General features: G+C 37.9%; 2 pseudogenes; both read right to left on the bottom strand.

The window, feature by feature from the left end:
• Positions 1-5,041, bottom strand: part of LOC117799242 — an 11,716-nt pseudogene extending 6,675 nt beyond the window's left edge.
• Positions 5,042-10,971: 5,930 nt separating this feature from the next.
• On the bottom strand, positions 10,972-11,909 carry LOC105235265 (annotated as a pseudogene).
• Between the last annotated feature and the right edge of the window lie 426 nt (positions 11,910-12,335).

Genomic DNA, 12,335 nt, shown 5'->3' with positions numbered 1-12,335 from the left:
TCTGCCACCGCTAGTGATCCCTATAAAATATCCTGCATGCCAATACTTAAATATATATATATATATATATACGTGTATATTATATATATATATATTATATATATAATGGATTGCTTGGACAATCACAAAGGTTTAGAAACAACAGTAAGAGTTAGGGTGGGGTTGAACAGTAAGTTTTCTCTCCTACATGAGGCCCCTCCTTCAAAACTGGAAGAGGTAGATGTTTTATTTAATGCATAGAAACCAACACAGAGAGCCAAGAGAAATGATAAGAGAAATATGTTCTAAACAAAAGAACAAAATAAGACACAGAAAGGTGGTCCCTTCTTCTAGAGGATTGGCTTTTAGGAAGAGAAAATCAATCGTCAGTTGGAAATGTTGTGTTTCAATAAAGCCATTTAGTGATTTTTTTCTAAAACCCGTAAGCTGACTGAACACTCTCCTCTTTGCCGTCTTCATCTCTCTCTTCCTCTATAGGTGTATACATGACTGGATTTAGAAAAGGAGTTAAAACTGCATCAAATCTGGCTATAAATTTATCCAGATGTGTTGAAGGAGAGGGCCACATGTGGAAAAAATTCAGTGGATCAAAGAATAAAATAACCAATAATATGAGCTGACAGAGTAAAAGGAGCCTTGGATGAACTACCTGAGGAGTGTTCCTGAAGAGTGGCTAGGATGAAGGTATAGGAGAGGATGAGCAAGAAGAAAGCAACCAAGGAAATGAACCCACTATTAGCAGTGACCGTGAACACCAGTTTATAAGTATCTGCACCGGCAAATTTGATTAGCCAAGGTATGTCACAGTAAAAGCTACCTAATAATACATTAGAGCTACAGAGGGGGTACCACAAAAGCCAATATGTGAATGAGACCAATGGTCCAGACAACCACTAAAATCAAAATGCATATTCATGGACTCATGATGGTCAGGAAGTAGAGAGGTTTCCATATGCCAAATATCTGTCAAAGGCCATGGCAATGATAGTACTATCTCATTGCCTCCAACAGCATAGCAAAAGAAGATCTGAGCTAGATAGCCCCCAAAGGAGAGGACTTTCTGCTTTCTGAAAAGATCACAAAGCATCTTGGCTGCTGCAGTGGAGCAAAATATCAGGTCAATGGTGGAGAAATTGGTTAACAGAAAATACGCAGGACTGGGGGGGTGGTATAAGGGTCAGAAGTCACAGTGACCCCTACTAAAAGGTTTCCCATCGTCCTAGACATATATAAAAGATAAGAAAGGCAAAAAAGAAGGAGCTGGATCTCCCAGGAATTGGAGAGTCCCAGGAACACAAACTCAGATACCCCGGGGTGATTGGCCCCATCCTTTCGCTCATTTGGTAGGTTCATGTTCCTGATACCTAAAGAAAAAAAGTGATAGAATTCAAATTAATACTATTACATTAATACCCTCTATGGAAAAAGTATATAAAATTTGGTAGTCAAATATTACCTGAGCATTTCACAAAAATCAAATAACATCCTTTTGGCCACTATTACTGTAGTTACATATGATGGTAACTGAGTTGCCAAGTGCCTTGCTAACACAAGGAATGGTGCCTAGGAAAATTTATTTAAATGGCAAGTCTTTCACATCCCATGTAAATTATTTTTTCTGATCACTTTTTGGGAGTAGCAGCTAACTCAGATTTAGGTATTTAAGCAAATGGGAGTTTTGATAGTATAAAAAGCCAAATAAATTTGGAACATCCGGTCCTGTCCAAATATAATGAGCCTCAATGAGGTACATTAGAAAGAAGAATTGGACAAGGAAATTGCTCAATAGAGAGAAGAATTCACTTGAAACACTTTCACATTTTAAAAAAAATGACACTGGAGAGAATAACAGAGTGGACCATTGTTCATGTTGGTGGTCAAGTTAGCGAAGATCTAATGGGTGAGGAAGGAGCAAGCATGGGGGACAGAGTGGCATGGAGAATGCTTCTACCAGAACGAATGGCAGACAAGTCCTGGAAGCAGGACAGAGCCATGCCTTTACCCTTCAAAACCTGCTCAAAGATTTCCTTTTCCAGAAGCCTCTCAGTATTGATCCCCAGCATATATTGATGATTCCATATATTTTTGGCATTTTCAGGTACCGATCCAAGCAACCCAGAAAGAAAATGTGCATGAAAATAAAATCAGTGATTTATTTAAATCCATTTCAAGTTAATTTCTGTGAATGGTGTAAGATAGAGGCCAAGTTTCATTGTTTTGCATGTGGATATCCAACTATCCAGCAGTATTTATTGAAAAGAATGTCTTCTCCAGTGAGTAAAATGTTAGTGGTAGAACCTAAGTGGTGGGTAGGCAGGTATTCACCATAAATTTTTTTCATCTTTGCAGTATGTTTGAAATACTTTAAAATATTGCAGGAGGAAGGGAGGAACATATCTAAAAAAATGATGATGTTCTACCAAAAAATGGCATGCAAAGTACAATCTCCAAAATCTCCTAAAGCCATTTGGTGGGGGGGTAGTCCATTAGATTGTAAGTCTCTTAAAAGCCAGGATCTAAACATGGAGTTTATTCATTCAACCTATTTTTTGACTATTACCCATGTGCTAGTTCCTAGTCAAGGAGTTTGGAGCCCAAAGAAAAGACACACACATGCAAACAAAGCAATTTAATCCAATCTGGATAACAGCAATACTATAATTCATGTTCTATGCAGTGGGTAGTAACATAGAAGAAAGAAGCCCTAAATCTACCTGGAGAAATCTGAGCAGACTTCCAAGGGAAAGTAGCATTTGAGTAGAGACTTAAAGAGTTTGAGAGAGGAATGAATGGGAGGTGAGAGTTTAGGGTGCCTGGGAAGACATTCCAGGAAGAATTCCAGTAGAAATGCAGCATGTGTCATGGCATGTTTGGCATGTTTGAGAAACTATAGTCATTTAGTACTAATGGAACATTACATACAGGGTGGAGAGTAGTAGGTGAAGAGACAGAGAGCTTTTTAAAAATATTGTGCCCACCCCAGACCAATTAAATCAGAATCTTTGAGAGATGGTCCAAGAGTCTAAGTATTTTTTGAGAGTACATCAGGTCATTCTAAGCCACAGCTACTGTGGAAAACCACTGCTCTACCCTATGCTTCTGTTTGTACTCCCATAGAATCTTGTGCATCCCTTTTTCTTTCTTTCTTTCTTTTATTTAGAGAGGGAGGGGGGCAGGGGTAGTGGGAGAGAGGGAGAGAGAGAATTCCAAGCAGGTTCCAGCACAGAGTCCATGTGGGGCTCAAGCTGACAACCCCGAGATCGTGACCTGAGCCAAAATCAAGAGTCGGACGCTCAACCCACTGAGCCACCCAAGTGCCCCCTTTGTGCATCCCTTTATCACTATACTTAACTCATAACATGGAAACTATTTCTCTGTATCTCACAGAAAAGAGGTTCCTCAATGGCAGGGATACTTCCTTATTTTTCTCTTTATCTCCAGTGCCTTGCACACTTTCTGGCACTTAGTAAATACTCGTAAGTATTGTTAAACTGAATAAAACTAAAATAAAACTAAAATATAAAGGATAAAATTAGATCAAAGCTCAAATATTAATGTCTCTCAGCGTCTCCCCAAAAGCCATTCATATCCCTTTTCTTCACCTGTGATGACAGATAGCATATGCTTTATGAAATACGCCTATAATCAGTCAGCTGCACGATACATTATCCTTAAGCCCTAGAGTAGTCTGAAGCAGAACAATTGCAAACCATGTAATCATCTATTTGATTTTAGTTGGGAAAAAATTGTATATTAGTTAATAAAATCTTAATTTTTAAAATAAATGATACATTGAAAACTCAAAATCTCACAGAATGACTTGATAGAAGAAAAATTATCAACTAATATTTTTAATTTTAAACAAGTTTTAATTGTATAGAAAGCACATGAGTCTATTCTCATTTTAAAAGTTAGAACACCACAGACAAAGCCTTTTGTTCATAACCCTTAATTCAAGACCCCTGCCCTCTTCTCTAGGGTAAATGACATGTGGTATGTATTCTTCCAGAACTTTTTTATGCTCTACATTTATATCTATTTCCCTTTGTAAATACATATGACTTAAGTTAATTTCTTTTTTTTAGATATTTTTATAGATATTTCAAGGTATTGATCAAAGTCCAGACAGGAAGAGATGTCACATTCAAATGGGTGATTGAAGAGAGTTGACTACAGACATCATATACAGGAGTTTAGGCAGCCAACAAAGCCAACTTTTGTTGTTTATAGGAGCCAACAAAAGACTGTAAAGTCACCTAGGGCTGGCAAGAAAAGTGACCTTTTATCATTTCTGGGGGTACAGAAGGTGAGGAAGGAATGGTTTCTAAGACCACAAGTAAAATCTGTAGGTGCAGAAGAAGGTGAACCAATAGGAGCTGTGAAAATAACACAATTGCTTCCATAACTTATCACAGGCCTATAATACATCTTGCAGTGTAGGATGTTATCGTTCCAAGGAGTAGTGCCCCAACGAGCACTGTAACTGCACTCAGCAGGTCATTCCACTAATCTATCACTGATGGAGCATGGAGGTAGACTAATGAGTTCCACATGTGTGTGAGTGTACTTCATTTGCTATAAAACGTATCCCCTGGTAAGATTGTGTACATATCAGAGTAATGCTAAGACATTCTATAAATCTGCAAATGACTGGGCTGGCAGATACATTGAGGATGTACCACTCAAGAGTTTGATCAGAGAAGTAGAACTACTATGAGTGATTTAAAAGAAGGAATTTCTCATAGGGATTAGACTTTATGCAATGTGGAATTCATTAAGCAGTGTAGGTAAGTATGTTACCACTGAATGTCATGCTGGGCCTGAAGCCCAGCACTCTGCAAGGGAAATGGACAGGAAGTGAAGATGACCAATAACAGACTTGAACTGTGTCTCCCACTGCTTCTAATTTTGATGATGCAGGTGGCCTACTGAATAAACTGATGCCCTTCATTATAAAGCTGCACTTGCACCTGGCCCAGGACTTAGAGGAACTGAAGATGGAGATCCAGTAGGAGCTAAAGGAGCTACAAGCCCAAGCCATTGTCCCATATCAGCAAGGTGAGCCAGCCACAGGTATGAGCTATAATGGTACTTGCCCTATACTGTCCTTCAGACCAAAGATGTCTACTGCTTCACTTCCATCCTTCAAATCTCACATAAACTTTTCTTGTGGCAAACTCTAACATGGAAACATGCATGGAAGGGAATTCTGGACACATAGTTCTGATTTAGCTAAATTGACAGAGGATGAATCCATGAGAACGGACTAGCAAGGCAAATCCCTTGTGAAATATATATCTATTCCTTGGGGTGCCTGGGTGACTCAGTTGGATAAGCATCCAACCCTTGATTTCAGCTCGGGTCATGATCTCAGGGTTGTGAGATTGAGCCCCGCATCTGACTCTGCATTGGGCGTGGAGCCTGCTTAAGCTTGTCTTTCTCCCTCTCCATCTGCCCCTCCCCTGCTCTCCTCCCTCTCTGGAAAAAAATATAAAAATTATATATATATATATAATTTATATAATTATATATATGTATATGCACATATGGATGCTTATGTATACATGTGTGTATCCATATGTGTGTGTGATTTATATATATTTATATATATTGGACCACATGGAAGCCCCATGACCACAACTGTTTAATTAATGAACAGAAAGAATACATTCAGATTTGTAGTCATATGAGAGACTTATCAGTTAGGACAAAGGATAATTACATTAGCAATGGACAGAGCTTATTTATGCCTTCCTTTCTACTGTGTTGGTGGACTCATGACCCATAAGCAGTGGAACTACCTGATCAGAGGAGCCCTAGGTGTTACCATGATAGGGCTTGGATCCTTTATAAACCCAGGAAAAAAGTGTCAACATCTTAGCCAATAAACCTACATTCTAACTGCCATATCACTTGGACCTTGTTTCCAGATTTTGAGACTGGTATCTTTATGCCACAAAGCTGAGGAAATGTCTACATTTGTCCCACACTCTGTATGGGCTTTCAGCCTAGAGAATTTAATTAATTTGAATTTCCCTAATTAAAAGTGAAGCTCAGCATTATTCATACTTTTTTTATTTTAATTTTTTAAAATATCTTAAAATATGAACTGTTTCTATGTCTTATATATTGAATGCTTGTATCAGTTAGGGTCCCACCAAGAGAAAATGCCATATTAAAATGGAATAAATGAAGAAAATCTAATTTAAAAATGTTTTGTAAATAAGGGATAATCTGACTCTAGCTTTTTCCCTTGGGTTTGTCTCTTAAAAGATCTGAAGTGGTCACTGTGCCTCAGCCCATTTAAAAAACATGGGCATTAGTCAGAATCATGGAATTGATAAAATCAAGATCTTAAGGATCATTTACAGTGAGATCCAGTCTGTCTTAGAAATAGATTCTATCAAAACCTGATTGGAACCAGTTTACCACCCTGTTGGTTCCCTCATTAGTATGTTATATAAGAATTGACAATATTCACTTTATATGAGTTATATTATTAACTTTTTGAAAATTGTTCTTTGACTGCTCTGAAGGTCCCATCAATATATCCAAGTGGACTCACTTTCTGGAGGCAATCAACTGTTTCCTGAGGAATGCCCCTCATAGGATATTTAAGCCAAGCATGTCTCTTCTTGGTTCACATAATGAATCCCAACCAGCAGTAAAACATTACTTCCACTGACACTCTGATCTTTGTGTTGTTTTTCTGGTTTGATAGTTTTTTGTTTGTTTTTAGTTCTTGGCCAAGTTTGGTTCCAATCCTGGTTTGCACAGGACTGATAGATTATTTCTCATTGGTTGCAACAGAGAATATGAATTTGGTTTCATGATCTGATTGTTTGGTAATCTCTATTGGGATGGTAAGGACCTATTCTCTACCAAATGAGAGATGAAAGATAAAATTTGGTTTGTTGGGTGACTTTTTTTTTAATGTCTCCATTTTTTTAGTTTGTCTTATTTCCATTGGATGTAGAATTTGTCATCAAGCTTTACATCGGAAGCCGGGGATGTACTGTATGGTGACTAACATAATATAATAAAAAAGCATTAAAAATTAAAAATAAAAATTAAAAAAAAAAGAATTTGTCTTGTTTCCATTGGAAACAGAATAAAAGTTTCTTTAGAGATCTAGTGTGAGATTTTGTGTATCGATCAATCTATACTTTTAATTTTTTGGTAAACCCAAGTCTTGATCAGTAGCTGAAATTCTAGAACTGACCTAGTAATTTTATGTGTGACTGTGTTTCTGTAATTGAGGAATCTTTTCCTCTCATTCTATGAATATGAAATATTTTCCTACTTCTAGGATATATTAATAAATATAAACCCTCCTAAAGGAGTTCTGTTAGTCTTGCCTTGTGGAGATTAATAAGTGCTGACTTAAATCTCCTATTCCCCAAGTTTCAAAAGTATGAAGCCAGATTTCTACTGTTTTACATATCTGACGTTTTTCAGAAAAAAAAATCTCATAGAAATTATGGCTCAGGATGTTTTTCTATGGCTCAGAACATTTTTATGTGAGAATCCAAATACAAATAATCAAAATAAAAGTTTGAACACAGACTGGTTTGATAGCACATTTTATAAAATAGCTATAGGTCTGTTTGTGATTTTATCAGAATGGAGTATAAAGGAAATTTAAAAATATGAAAAATGTAAAATCAGGTGTTCAGTCATTTGGAAATACAATTCAGTTTTATAGTGAGTCTACTGAAATATAATTTCTAAGATCCTGACTTGTTTTAAGATTTTGATTTAGTGTTAATAAAGTAATTAGTAGATATTCACTGGATAATTTTTAAATGAGATCGATTATTGAAACATTGTGTGTGTGTGTGCGTGTGTATCACTTTACTCATACCTTTATAGGGTGTATCTTTGGATCATGTTAATAAATTTGTTCACTTTACTACTCCAAGAACAAGAGACTCTTAATTATAGGAAACAAACTGAGGGTTGCTGGAGGGGAGGTGACTGGGGGAATGGGGTAACTGGGTGATGGGCATTAAGGAGAGCTCTTGATGTAATGAGCACTGGGTGTTATATGCAACTGATGAATCACTAAATTCCACTCCTGAAACTAATAATACACTATATGTTAACTAAATTGAATTTAAATAAAAATTTTGTTAAATAATAATAACAATGTTTAATGCCATTAGGAAGGTGTAATTAGGATGTTTGTGACAACAGAGGAATATATTTTAAACATTCCTGAGCCTTCTTAGTCTATTAACATAATAATATATGAAAGGCAATTCTTAATTACCCACCTTTAAGTTAACAGATTCGTCTTTTTTTTTCCACTTATACATGTCCATTTATTAAACAAGAACTCCGTCGTGACAATTTAAACAGTATTTATTAGCGATTAGTGTTGAGAAAATTAATTCCCTCTACATACAAAAATACAGATTTGAACACTATGAAAACAGGCAGGACAAGTACCATGAAAAATAGGTCCTTCAAAAGAAATAAAGGGACAAAACTGAAGGCAATGTGAGGCTTTGTCTGCTGTGAGGGACAAACCACCAGGAGCTAAGGATTTGGGGCCCCAAAACCACTCCAAATGGATAGAGTCAAACCCATACGCCAGGGTTTGAAAAGCCAGGATAGCCAACAACAGCATAAACCAGTGTGTGCCAAATGAGCATCACCTCAGAATGCCCCACAGCTGTGCCCCAACTAGTAAAGGAAATAAACTTCTAAGAAGCAAAATGTAATAGTTATTAAATTAACATTGCCCCCTGAAAGTGCCACCGGACCAAGTACCAATGAATAATCACACTGGAATTATTAGCCATCTGACTTGACTTCCTCTGTTAAAATAATTACATATTATGACCCTTCAAAAGGACAAAAAAAGAAGCTACAATTTTGTTTCAATAAATCCATTCCTTCATTTTGCAACAGCTTAGCTAGTTTACTCGAGATTTTTCTTGACCAGACAGAACCTGCGTCCTACAGGGGTGGGAAAGCCAAAGGAACAGCTAGTTTTAGCTGAGTCTTGATTTCATCAAGCTCCTCACAGCAGAGAATCTATTTTGTCCAGATAGAAAACCAGAAAGGGTCACTGAGCCCGCCCCAGGCATCCATAAATCAATCTGAGACCTAAAGAGAAGGCCAGCTGACAGAGGCTGCCTGTGCAGCCTGAACAGATCCATCTTCCTGACCAGACTTTAGTCAGGCTCCTCTGAGCTCTCTTTTCCACTAGCCCTCAACTCCACTAAGCCCCCATCCTTGCTGGGCTTGCATAGACTGATTATAACTAGAATCCTATTAAGTCAGTTTCAAGAAAACCCCTCGCCTTTGATATCTGATTCTTAAACACCTACTTTCAATATCTGATCACTCTGGCCTGCGTTTAGCAAGGATCCTATTAGGTCGGTTTAGCCAGAAGTCTCCCCTTAGTAATTTCTATCCACCAACCACCTCCCATCTGCTCTGGCTATAAATCCACACTTGTTCTGCTGTATTGGATATGAAGCCCGATTCTATACTGAGGTTCCTTTTCCCCTATTGTAACAATTCTCAATTAAAGCCAGTTTTTCTCACTTAAACTACTACTATCAGATTCTGGGTTTTTTTTTTTTTTAATAGAGTGCTGTCTGTGAAACAAAGGTTAAGTTGCTTTGGTTAAAGTCATAAAATGGATGATTAAGACTGTATGAGAGGTGGGGGTGCCTGGGTGGCTCAGTCATTAAGCCACCTTTGGCTCAGGGCATGATCCCAGAGTACTGGGATCGAGCCCCACATCGGGTTCCTCCGCTGGAAGCCTGCTTCTTCCTCTCCCACTCCCCCTGCTTGTGTTCCCTCTCTCGCTGGCTGTCTCTCTCATTGTCAAATAAATGAATAAAATCTTTAAAAAAAAAAAGACTTATGAGAGGTAATTGCAAGGTAATAGGATCTGGTTTTGTTTATTCAGTGGGATAACGGACAGATTTATTCTGAGGTAAAATGTCTGGTTATGCCAGAATCTGAAAGAGGAAGACAAACTCCAATGTAGATAGAAAACTGTAGAAGATTCAGGAAGTAAATTCTACTTGCCTTGGTTTCATATATGTGTATATGTTTTTTAAATAATAAGACTGAAAATAAACAATGATATATGTTAATATTTTGGCAGTTTGCAAAGCCCAGCTTTAATTGCTTTATTTTTAAAAACAGAAATGCTTTATGACCAAATACTATATTGAAGCAAAACCAGAATTTGGTTTCCTCTCATTTACAATAACCTGACAAATTACCTTGGTATATTCATTCTCCTCTTGACTAAAGGCAGTAAATGTTATTCTTTACATTGTGTAATCATCCAAGTTAGCAGAGATTCTTTAGCTCCCCAGAATAACTTTTTGTGTCTTATGCTGACTTTGTATGCTCTGTTATTTTTAAAATATGGTTAATTGCCTATGAAAAAGCTGAAGTTCCTTCGGTTTATTTTAAATATGTTTCACTCTGATTAATAGATAGATATACTATAACCATTCCCTTTCTAAGAACCTGTACTACCTGCACTACTGTTGCGGGTTGTTTTGTGTCTACCAAATAGATGAGCTGAAATCCTAATCCCCAATACCTGTGAATGTGACCATGTTTGGAAATAGTCTTTGCAGATGTAGTCAAGTAAAGATGACGTCACACTGTATTAACATAGACTGGGAGATACTTCATGTTCTGAAGGCCTCAAAGAAGTATGCCATCTTATATTTCTAAAATTAGTTCATATAAATAATGCTCCTTAGGAATTTAGTCTTGAGATTACTATAATCATTGGTTTAAAAATACTTCCTTTGTAACTCTCTCTTTTCAAAAGTGAATGTCCCTGCCCCCTGAGTGAAAGACAAATTAGACCCAGTATCAGTGTATATATTCAAATCAAGAAAAGACAAATAAGAGCATTTCTCTAAGTTTGACCATCAGTAATGAACATCAGTAATCAACAAGGGCTCTTCACAGTACAGGCATCACTTAAGAGATCATCCTGTAATTTACTAGCTGCCTGCATACCCTCCTCATTGCCACCTTCATTTCTTGATTCCTGAATGTATAGATGATCAGATTCAGGAAAGGAGTGAGAACAGCATCAAAGATGGCCAGAAACTTATCCAGGTGTATGGTGGGAGTTGGCCATGTATAAAAAAATATCAAAGGACCAAAGAACAAGAAGACCACAGTGATGTGAGCTGACAGTGTGGACAGAGCCTTGGATGAACCAGCTGAAGAGTGTTTCTGAACAGTGAGAATGATGATGACATAGGAAATGATCAGTATGAAGAAGGAGCCAACAGAGATGAGTCCACTGTTGGCTGCGACCATAAACTCTAGTCGGTAGGTGTCTGTGCAGGCAAGCTTGATGAACCGAGGAAGGTAACAGTAAAAGCTGTCCAATGCATTAGGACCACAGAAGGGTAAGTTTACCACAAAAGCCAATTGAACCACAGAGTACATAAGGCCAGTCATCCAGGCAGCCACTAAAAAGAAGATCCATGTTCTTGGGCTCATGATGGTCAGATAGTGCAGAGGCTTACATATGGCAACATATCTGTCAAAGGCCATGGCAATGAGCAGCACCATCTCCACACCACCAATGACATGGATAAGAAGATTTGAGTGATGCAGCCACCAAAGGAGATGACTTTACACTTTCTGAAAAGGTCATAAATCATCTTGGGAGAAGTGACTGAAGAAACTCCCAGGTCAATGAAGGAGAGGGTGGCCAACAGAATGGATATGGGAGAGTGCAGGTGAGGGTCAGAAGTCACAGTGAGCATGATGAAGGAGTTTCCCATCATGCTTGCCACATAAAACGTGGAGGAGAACACAAAGAGGATAAGTTGAATCTCCCAGGAGTTGGTGAGTCCCAGGAACACAAACTCTAACACCACGGAGTGATTCATTCCATCCATTGGCTTCGTTGGCACTGCTACCTGAGGAAGGACAATAGGAGAAAATGTAAATTATGATAATTATGTTAATAAACTGGGAGAGAGGTCAAAATTATGAAAGCCTGCTTCTACTGTAGAATTAGAACTGACCTGATATGTTCATGGCCTCTCAAATGTGATTACCCAGAAAAATTGGTGGCTGTCAGGTGGAGCTGCTTTTTACCACCAGGTTGTCTCTGCATTTGATACTCTCTGCTTCCTCTCAGGTTTGGTGCCATGATTACTCTTGAGGTGTAACAATAGTCAACATGAGCCCCAGTCACGTAGAACTAATCACTATTGCAACCCCTTCTGAGTCCATAAGCCTTTATCTGGAAGACAGACCCTTCTTTTCTTCCATCCCAGTCCCCACCTCTGAGAGTATATTCATCTTTAATATTACTTAAA

This window comes from Ailuropoda melanoleuca, unplaced genomic scaffold (assembly GCF_002007445.2).
Source record: "Ailuropoda melanoleuca isolate Jingjing unplaced genomic scaffold, ASM200744v2 unplaced-scaffold4572, whole genome shotgun sequence".
Taxonomy (NCBI): Eukaryota; Metazoa; Chordata; class Mammalia; order Carnivora; family Ursidae; genus Ailuropoda; species Ailuropoda melanoleuca.
The sequence above is the reverse complement of the archived record's forward strand: the minus strand, read 5'-3'. Positions and strand labels throughout refer to the sequence as shown.